A 10,391-nucleotide genomic window follows, 5' to 3' on the forward strand; every position below is an offset into this window, starting at 1 on the left:
AGCCCCTCTAAACTGCCTTAGTCTGCGGCTAAAGCACGTGACTTCTTTGTTCTTTATTGTTTGCACACACACACACCCCACACACACCCAGCTCATGGGGTGGTGGTGTGATGAGCTAAGGCCCTGGAGACTTGTTTCTGGAATTGGAGGTGGAGGGGAGAAGCCAGCACTCTCACATCGCTGACTCCGGAGGGGGGGGAAGGTGACGTCACCCCAACTGCAGGCCAAGACGCAGTCCGGGATGCAGGCGGGCCACCCTCTTTCGTGCCTAGGGCGCGCCGCCGCAGTAATGGAGGGGCGGAAGCAGCCAATCCCAGATATGGACGTCTGCACCCCAATCCCTTCCTCTTCTCCCTCCTCCCCCAGCATCGGAAAACTGGTTTAGCTCGTCAGCCCTGGTTGGCAAGCACGCGTGCCACAGTCGAGTATCCTCTCCCCATCCCCCTCGCCCCGCCCCCGCTCTGAAGGTCACCTCTTCGCGAAACTTATGCCACCACTGCCGGTAAAGCTCCACCCTGTCCTACCTCCCGGTCCGATTAAGCCACGCCCTCTGCTAGCCACGCCCTTCCCTGCACAACCGCCAGAGGGCGCTGAGGCTCTAGCGCTCAGGTGGGGAGGCCCCCGCCTTGCCTCTACCCACCTGCACCAGCCCTGCCAGGCAAGGGCCAAGGCTAGGAACGTCCCAGGGCTCACCAGGCAGGAAACATTAGTCACACACCTGAAGCCGCAGGAAGTCTGGCAGCACTGGGGGTGGGGAGTGAAGGAGGAACAAGGGCGGGGACCTGACTTGCCATAGGTCACAGTCTGGGAAGCCTTTCCCAGTGTTCTGCCTTCCTGACCTGGTCCTGTAGCTAGAAACTGTAGCTGCCATACTGCCCAAATTTTTACCTTCTGAGAGCCTCATCACCCTTCGCTTTGCTTCCCTCTTCCCAGTGAAAGGAACACTCCTGGAACAAACTGCTTCTAAGCATCAGCCAACTTCCAGATGTCAAACAACTTAGGAAACCCACAGAAGTCTCTTAAATAAAGGTGTATGGGGCTAACAAAAAGGCCAAAAGGAAAAAGGACCGATTCCTTAGACTATCAGCAGCCTAACCAGATAGCAATGGAGAAATGGCCACCTACATAAAGAGCCAAGGTGGTTTTATAATGAAATAGGGGATGGGGGAAGAAATACATTGTTTATGATGAATCTACAGATAAGATCCTCAGGACTACTAGAATCAGGCAAAGTTCTGAGATTGCAGGTGAGTCTACAACCAGGTGTTGTGGATTCGTTGGTTGGTTCTAAAAGCAGAAAGGGGTCAAGCACTAGTGGCTCACATCTGTAATCCTAGGTACTTAGGAGGCTGAGATCTGAGGATCTAGGTTCAAAGCCAACCCAGGCAGGAAAGTCAGAAGTAGAGGTGTGGCTCAGGTAGTAGAGTGCCAGCTCTGAGCAAGAAAGCTAAGGGACAGGGCCACTAGAGCTGAGTTCACAGCCCAGTACTAGAACCAGATAAATAAGCAGAAAGCAATGCCACCTTGATGATTTTCAGCACACAAGAAAGGAACAGGAAGTGGGTTTGTTTTTGTTTTTGGCCAGTCGTGGGGCTGGGACTCAGAGTCTGAGCACTGTCCCTGGCTTCTTTTTGCTCAAGGCTAGCACTCTGCCACTTGAGCCACAGCATTACTTCTGGCCATTTTCTGTGTATGTGGTGCTGGGGAATTGAACCCAGGGCTTTATGTATACCAGGCAAGTACTCTTGCCACTAGGCCATATTCCCAGCCCCAGGAAGTGGGTTTTTGTTCTTTTTTCTTTGTTGATCTACCTCCTAGCTGTTAGTTAAACTGCTCTAACTTTTTCCCCTCTCTGTTCTCTAGCCTGTAACCTAATTTAGGACATCTCAGGTGTGTGTGTGTGTGTGTGTGTGTGTGTGTGTGTGTGTGTGTGTATGTGTATGTATGTTGATCCTGAGGCTTGAACTCAGGGCCTAGGCACTATCCCTGAACTTTTTGCTCAAGGCTCATCTTGTAATTTTTTTTCTTTATTAAAGAATCACAGTGGGCAGTGGATGTGGCTGAATGGCTGGAACCCTAGCCCTGCCAAGGAAATAATAAAAAAGAAGGTGGAAGCTAGTGGCCCATGCCTGTAATCCTAGCTACTTAGGAGGCTGAGATCTGAGGATCACAGTTGGAAGCCAGCCTGGCAGAAAAGTCCTTGAAATTCTTATTTCCAATTAACTGGTCAGAAAAAAGAAAGCCAGAAGTGACACCGTGACTCAAATGGTAGCATATTATCCTGGAGCACAAACAGGCTCAGGGATACTGCCCAGGCCCTGAGTACAAGCCCCAGGACCAGCAAAAAAGAAAAAAGAAAGAATATCATTCTGAGGCAATAATAAGAGACCCTGCTAATCAATCCTAAAATGGCAAAACAGAATATTCTGTTCTTGCTCCTGATTCTATATAATGGAAAGCACTGTATGGTAGCTAAAGTACACCAAACACACAACAAAACAAAAAGAGCCTGAAGCTAATCAGCCCTTCAGATGTAGCCACCACTTAAAACATGTGAGCAATGGAGAAACATGTTGAAAGACACTGGGCAGAAAGATGGAGTCAGTTAATTGTAAAGTGGAAAGTTGCACAGAGCATAACATCCATTTCTTTCAACAAAATAATGGAATGGAGAGCAAGAAGTCCCTCTAAAGTAAATTTATGAAAGACTGAAGAACACAAAATGAAACAAAAAGACTGAAGTGGCATCATTTAATGCAATACAGAGCAGTTTTATAAACAAAATGCAGACAGATCACTATAAAACTGAAGACTGATTTTCTGTTGGGAATTATATGGTTTTATGGTTCTGAAGGGCTATGGGAAGAGGGGAGGTTGGGAAATGTTGCTCTTGTTTTGAGAGGTTTTGTTTGGGTTTTGAGGAGGTTTTCTTGCTGTTTATGTGTTTGTTGTTGTCAAGACAAAATTTGTTTGTAGCCCAGGCTCTTCTGCAACTTAAAATCTTCTTGCTTCTACCTCCAGAGTCCCAGGATTATAGCAATACATCACCTCACCTGGTGCTACGATCCTGTATTTTAAAGTTCCTATCTGGCAGAGACCTTGGTGGCTCACGCCTGTAATCCTAGCTAGCTATTCAAAAGGCTAAGATCCGAGGATCATGGGTCAAAGCCAGCCCAAGCAGGAAAGTCCCTGAGACTCTTATCTCCAGTCATCCACCAGAAAACCAGAAGTGGTGCTGAGGCTCAAAGTGGTAGAGCAAAAGAGCTGGGGCAGGGGGGCCTGGGACTATGGCCTAGTGGTAAATTGATTGCCTCCAATACATGAAGCCCTGGGTTCAATTCCTCAGCACCACATATATAGAAAAGCCAGAAGTGGCGCTGTGGCTCAAGTGGTAGAGTGCTAGCCTTGAGCAAAAAGAACCCAGGGACAGTGCTCAGGCCCTGAGTTCAAGCCCTAGGACTGGCAAAAAAACAAAAACAAAACAAAATAAAATGTGAAAAAAAGAGCTCAGGGACAGCACCCAGGCCCTGCATTCAAGCCCCCAACAACAAAAGCCAACAACAAAAATCTTATCCACAAGAAAACAGCACAAACGTATTTATGTTGAAATTAGGTGCTGTCTGGGATTTGGTTTAAAATTTTCTAACATAACAAGAGATGACAGAGAATAGCAGAAACAAGAATATTGAGAATCAAGAATATCAAGAAGAAAAGAATATTTTAAAAAAGTTTTTGACTATTGAAATTGTGTGACTTATACATGGCTTCTCTGCCTTTATGTATGTTTGAAATTTTGCATAAGGGCTTTTAAATTGCATGCCACTCATGTGGGCCTTCTCAGATATATTTGTTTTTTCTTTTTTGGCCAGTCCTGGGGCTTGGACTCAGGGCCTGAGCACTGTCCCTGGCTTCTTTTTGCTCAAGGCTAGCACTCTGCCACTTGAGCCACAGTGCCACTTCTGGCCGTTTTCTGTATATGTGGTGCTGGGGAATTGAACCCAGGGCCTCATGTATACGAGGCAAGCACTCTTGCCACTAGGCCATATCCCCAGTCCTCTCAGATATATTTGGTACAATGAAAAATGTCTAACTTTCCCTGAATTTCCTTCCGTGCATCCTTATCAGCTTTCTTCATCTCAACAGAGAAAAGACCTATTAAAAAATTATGGCGGAAGGGGTGGCATTGTCCAAAAAGAAATGTACTCATTACCTGACCTTTGCAATTTTAACCCTCTATACATCACCTTTAGAATAAGAAAAAACTTTTTTGTTTTCTTGTTTGGCTTTGTTTTTGTTGCCAGTCCTGGGGCTTGAACTAAATGTCTGAGCACTGTCCCTGGCTTCTTTTGCTCAAGGCTAGCACTCTACCACTTGAGCCACAGCGCCACTTCTGGCTTTTTCTATGTATGTGGTGCTGAGGAATTAAACCCAGGGCTTCATGCATACGAAGCGAGCACTGTTCCACTAGGCCATATTCCCAGACCCATCAAAAACCTTTTTTAAATTAAATTAAAATTTTAAAAACTGTGGGTCTGGGAACGTGGCCTAGTGATAGAGTGCTTGCCTAGCATACATGAAGCTCTGGGTTTGATTCTTCGGCATCACATATACAGAAAAGTCAGGAAGTAGCGCTGTGGCTCAAGTGGTAGAGTGCTAGCCTTGAGCAAAAGGAAGCCAGGGAGAGTGCTCAGGTTCTGAGTTCAAGCCCCAGGACTGCCCCCCCATACATGGCTATGCATAACGATACAGCCAGTAATCCCAGCTCTTCAGGAGACAGACTAAGGAATATCACAAATTCAAGGTCACCCCAGGAAAAAGTAGAGGGAGACTCTGTCTCAAAAGAAACAAAAATTTAAGGGCAGATGGTTTTCCATCTGGATGCATAGCTCCAGTGGTAGAACCTAACATTTACAAGGCCTTTAATCCATTCCCCAGCATTGCCAAAACAAAAAAAAGTAGGTTAGTCTACCATCATCCCTACCATTTTAATCTAGAACAGTGCCAAGTATATGCCACAACTGAAAATGATGACAAAGGAAACTGAGTCTCAGAATTTCTGAGTTTTATGGCACATTTAAATCTTTAGGTTTCTATTGGTTTGTGTTTCTTAATTATTTGTTGTTGATTTATAGATGACTTTAGCTACCCCCCCCCCAAGTATCACTATTTAAACTCAGTGCTTCATACTTGCTGAGGCTGGTGCTCTGCCACTTGAGCCATACCTCCAGCCCGATTTACTGATGCTTATTTTGGAGAGTCTTTGTGGCCCAGGCAGGCTTTGAACTGAGATCCTCCAGACCTCTTGAGTTGCTAAGGTTACCACTGATGCCTGACTAATATTTAATTTTGTTTTTGTGTTATTGTATTTTTTCAATTTCTTTGGTGGTGGTATTGAGGATGGAACTCAGGATCTTTTGCTTGCTAGGCAGGTATTCTACCATTTGAACCATGCCTTTTCCATGCTAGTCCTGGGGCTTGAACTCAGGGCCTGAGTGCTGTCCTCAAGGTTAGTGCTCTACCACTTGAGCTACAGCTCCATTTCTGGTTTTTTGGGGGGGAGGGGGCGTGATTGACTGGAGATAAGGGATTCATGGACTTTCCTGCCTGGGCTGGGCTTTGAATGGCAATCTTCAAGTCTCAGCCCCTGAGTAGCTAGGATTATAGGCAGGAACCACTAGTGCCTGGCTCCTCTCTCTTTATCTTTAGGATTGAGGATGGAACTCAGAGCTTGGTGCATGCTAGGCAAGCACTCTACCACTGAGCCACACACTTTGGTCAAATTAATAAGTTTATCTGCACCACAAAATGTGCTATGTTCACCTCAGATATCCATATAATGTTGGAATGTGAGCAATTTTGTATTCTTCATTTAAAGGCTCTAAATATCCATCTGTTAGTCCTTCTGTGAAGGAAAGGATTAGGCTTTCCCCTGTTTAGCTGTTTGGAGATAGCTTTCTTCTACCAAAATCTTTCCCTCTAGCAAAATCCTTCAGTCCTATCATTTTTCTCTTTTATAAAATGGATCTGCTTTATGGCTCCCTAATTAAAGCCTGTGGATGCAATTTTAAAGAAGATCCTAAGATGTACTAAGCTAAAGAAGTGAAAACTATCATTAATAGATTTTAATCACCATGTTAAATACAGTGACATGCCCACATCTTCTCCATTCAAGCAGATTTCTCCCAAGGGGTAATTAACCATGGTGATGTCATAACTCACAGGTCCCTTCTTTCATCCAGAAGCTGTAAAGTTGCCAAAGACTAACTCCTGACTAGGCTTTTAAAAACATCCTAAATTGTCTTTGCAGGTGGCTCATACCTATAATCCTAGCTACTCAGGAGGCTGAGATTTGAGGATCAAGGTTGGAAGTCAGCCTGGACAGGAAAGTCCATGAGACACTTATGTCCAATTAACTAATCACTGAGAAGCCAGTAGTGAAGTACTTGTGGCTCAAGTAGTAGAGTGCTAGCCTTAAGCAAAATAGTGCTCAGGGACAGTGCCTAAGCCCTGAGATCAAGACTGGCAAAAAAAAAAAAAAAAGTCAAGGTGACTGCTTCTACAAAGGACTCCCCAAAACTACAACTTGTCTTTTATGTCCTCACCAGGAAAGAAGAGCTGCAAGATTCTGGTCTCCTGGCACCACAGCTGGGTGACAGCAATTTAGCCATTAAGTGCCAAGCAAGCTCTCTGGAGACAGTGGTGTGTCTACATAATTCAAACTCATCAAGTTCAACTCTCCTTGTGGTAGAAAGTGCTCGGTCCTTTTCCAGGAACTACAGAGGTTTGCCTAGAATAGAATTCTGTTTTTGTTTTTGTTTGTGTGCTGGTCCTGGGGCTTGAACTCAGGGCCTGGTCTGCTTTTCCTGAGCTTTTGTGCTCAAGGCTAGCACTGGATTAATTAAGACACAGCCCTATTTCTGGCTTTTATGTTTTGGTAAATTATTAGAGATAAGAGTGTCAAAGAATTCCCTGCTCTAGATGGCTTTGAATTGCCATCCTTAGATCTCAGCCTCCTGAGTAGCTAGGATTACAAACATGAGTGACTAACCCATGCCTTCATTCCTGGCCTTCATCTGTTCTGTAAATTGTGACTCTGCTATAGGCTAGATAGAGGCAGATGGAAAATTTCTGTCTCTAGTTTTGGGTGAAACTGTAAATACATTCTAATTCTCTTTATTTTTTGTGTTGGTTTTTTTTTTTGCCAGTCCTGGGCTTTGGACTCAGGGCCTGAGCACTGTCCCTGGCTTCTTTTTGCTCAAGGTTAGCACTCTGCCACTTGAGCCGCAGTGCCACTTCTGGCCGTTTTCCATATATGTGGTGCTGGGGAATTGAACCCAGGGCTTCATGTATACGAGCAAGCTCTCTTGCCACTAGGCCATATTCCCAACCCTCTAATTCTCTTTATACCCATGTGGTTTTTCTCTTTTCTTTCTATTTGAAACTGGATCTCACTATGTTGTCCAAACTGCCCTTAAACTCAGGTTTGCCTTAAACTGTGTAGCCCAGGAACATTCCAGTCTCTTGCCACAGCTGAGATTACAGGTGTGCAGGACAGTTCCAGGCTCTAGTTTACTCATTTGGACCCAAAGTCAGATGACTAGTGATAGAACAGAATAGAATAAAATGGAAGAACGCTGAGAAGAATTTAAAATAGAATACTATAGGGCACTGATGGCTCTGGTCTGTAATTCTAGCTACTCAGGAGGCTGAGATCTGAGAATCACAGTTCAAAGCAAGCTCCGCCCCCCCCCACCCTGCAAATCTAACAATGTCTGGCCTACAAGAGACACATGGTTCAAACCCATGACTCCAGAGAAGCAGTGTAAAAAGGCATTCCTATGAGCAGAAGGAAATCTGGGATTACAGATAAAGCAGATGTCAAAGCAAAAAGTGGAACAAAAAATAAATCAGGGGGCTGGGGATATGGCCTAGTGGCAAGAGAGCTTGCCTCGTATACATGAGGCCCTGGGTTTGATTCCCCAGCACCACATATACAGAAAACGGCCAGAAGTGGTGCTGTGGCTCAAGTGGCAGAGTGCTAGCCTTGAGCAAAAAGAAGCCAGGGACAGTGCTCAGGCCCTGAGTCCAAGGCCCAGGACTGGCAAAAATAAAAATAAAAAATAAAATAAATAAATCAGGTGATTATGAAAATCACCAAAACATGGAATGTGTATACTACCAAAACCATTACAACAAAGTCCATAAAAGAAAATCAAAATCCAGGCACCAATGGCTCACACCAGTAATCCTAGCCACTAAGGAGGCTGTGTGTAAGAATCATTTCCAGGGGGCTGGGGATATGGCCTAGTGGCAAGAGTGCTTGCCTCGTATACATGAGGCCCTGGGTTCAATTCCCCAGCACCACATACACAAAAAAACGGCCAGAAGTGGCGCTGTGGCTCAAGTGGCAGAGTGCTAGCCTTGAGCAAAAAAGAAGCCAGGGACAGTGCTCAGGCCTTGAGTCCAAGCCCCAGGACTGGCAAAAAAAAAAAAAAGAATCATTTCCAGTTCACCACTAGAAAATCAGAAGAGATGCTGTGGCTCAGAGTAGTAGAGTGCTAGCCTTGAGAGAAAGAGCTCAGTGACAGTGTCCAGGACCTGAGTTGAAGCCCCACAACTGGAGAGAGAGAGAATCACTTAAAAAGAGTTAGGAGCTGGTGGCTCATGCCTGTAATCTTAGCTACTCATGATGTTGTGCCAAGTCGCAAGACCACCCCCAAGAAGACCATCGAGATTCAGACACTCCGAAATGCAAAAGCAAGGCAAGGCTTTATTTAACGAGCTGCCAACTCGGGCCTCGTCCTACCCACCGACACAGCGGAGGTTAGGAGGGAGCCTCGAGCTATGATTACACAGGGCTTACAAAGGCAAAGAACAAGGTTACAACAATCAGCTGTGCAAGCAAGATTAGAACCACACAGGTACAAATCTGATTGGCTCAGGGTTTAATTCTAAAATGGGGTTCACATGTCTGGCACTTCAATGAGGCTGAGTTCGAAGCCAGCCAGTGCAGAAAAGTCAGTGAGACTCTTATCTCCAATAAACTACTAAGAAAAAGCTGGAAGTAGCCCTGTGGCTCAAGTGGTAGAGCACTAGCCTTCAGCACAAAGAGGTCAGGGACAGTGTCCAGAACCTGCATTCAAGCCCCAGGATGGACAAAAAAAAGAAAGAAAAGAAAATCAACAAAAATAAAAACCATCCAGGCACCTTTGGCTCACTCCTGTAATCCTAGCTACTCAGGAGGCTAAGATCTGAGGATCGGAGTTCAAAGCCAGTGCAGGCAGGAAAGCCCATGAGACTCTTATCTCCAATTAACCACCAGAAAACTGGAAGTGGCCCTGTGGCTCCAGTGGTAGAGTGCTAGCCTTGAGCTGAAGCGCTCAGGGGCAGCACCCAGGCCCAGAGTTCAAGCCCCATGACTGAAGAAAAAGACTTTTGTTTATTTTCATTCATATTTTTGTTAAGACAAGGTCTCACTATGCAGCACAGGGTAGCCTCAAACTCACCACCCTCCTGCCTCCATCTCCCAAGTCCTGGGATTAGAGAACTGTACAACATGCTCATGACAATATTAGGGTTTGAACTTTGGGTCTCTCACTCTTGCTTAGTGTCCCTTCCCAGGGAGTTGGGGTCTACCACTTGAGCCACACCCCCATGTCCAGCTTTTTGCTTGTAAAATAGAGATAGAAGTCTCTTGGATTTGTCTGCCCAGGCTGGCTTTGAACCTCAATCCTTAGATGTCAGCCTCCTGAGTAGCTAGGATTACAGGCATCAGCCGCCTGCACTCAGCACAAAAATCATTTTTGCTGGAACCTTTAAATTTCCATTTCTGGAATTAGTATTCAAAAGTAAATTGAAAAAAATTACTGTATAGGAGCTCACCAGGTTCATCCAGGGTCTTGCTATAAGCTAGCAGATAATTCCATAAACAACATGGGTTTAGCAGACACATAGAGATTGAAGACAGGACAAGTTAATACTCTGTTTTCAAATGTACATACATCAGCAAACATCAGCAAATCTACATCATCTCATCTACAAATGAACATAAGTAACTTAAGACTCCATATTGAATCACATGTTAATGAATTTACTCAACACATTAAATAGTGTAATACTGGCAGAAAGGCAGAACTACAAAGCAATAAATTTTTTGTGTACGTTCCAGTCCTGGGGCTTGAACTCAGGGCCTGGGCACAGTTTCTGAGCTTTTGTGCCCAAGGTTATCTGTCTACCACTTGAGCTAAGGCTCCACTTCCTGCTTTTTTGAGAGGGAGGGAGGTGTTTAACTTGAAGATGAGTATAACAGACTTTTCTGTCCTGTCTACCTTTGAACTGTGATCCTCAGATCTCAGCTTCATGAATAGCTAGGGTTACAAGTGTGAGCCACC

Source organism: Perognathus longimembris, chromosome 28 (assembly GCF_023159225.1).
Source record: "Perognathus longimembris pacificus isolate PPM17 chromosome 28, ASM2315922v1, whole genome shotgun sequence".
NCBI lineage: Eukaryota > Metazoa > Chordata > Mammalia > Rodentia > Heteromyidae > Perognathus > Perognathus longimembris.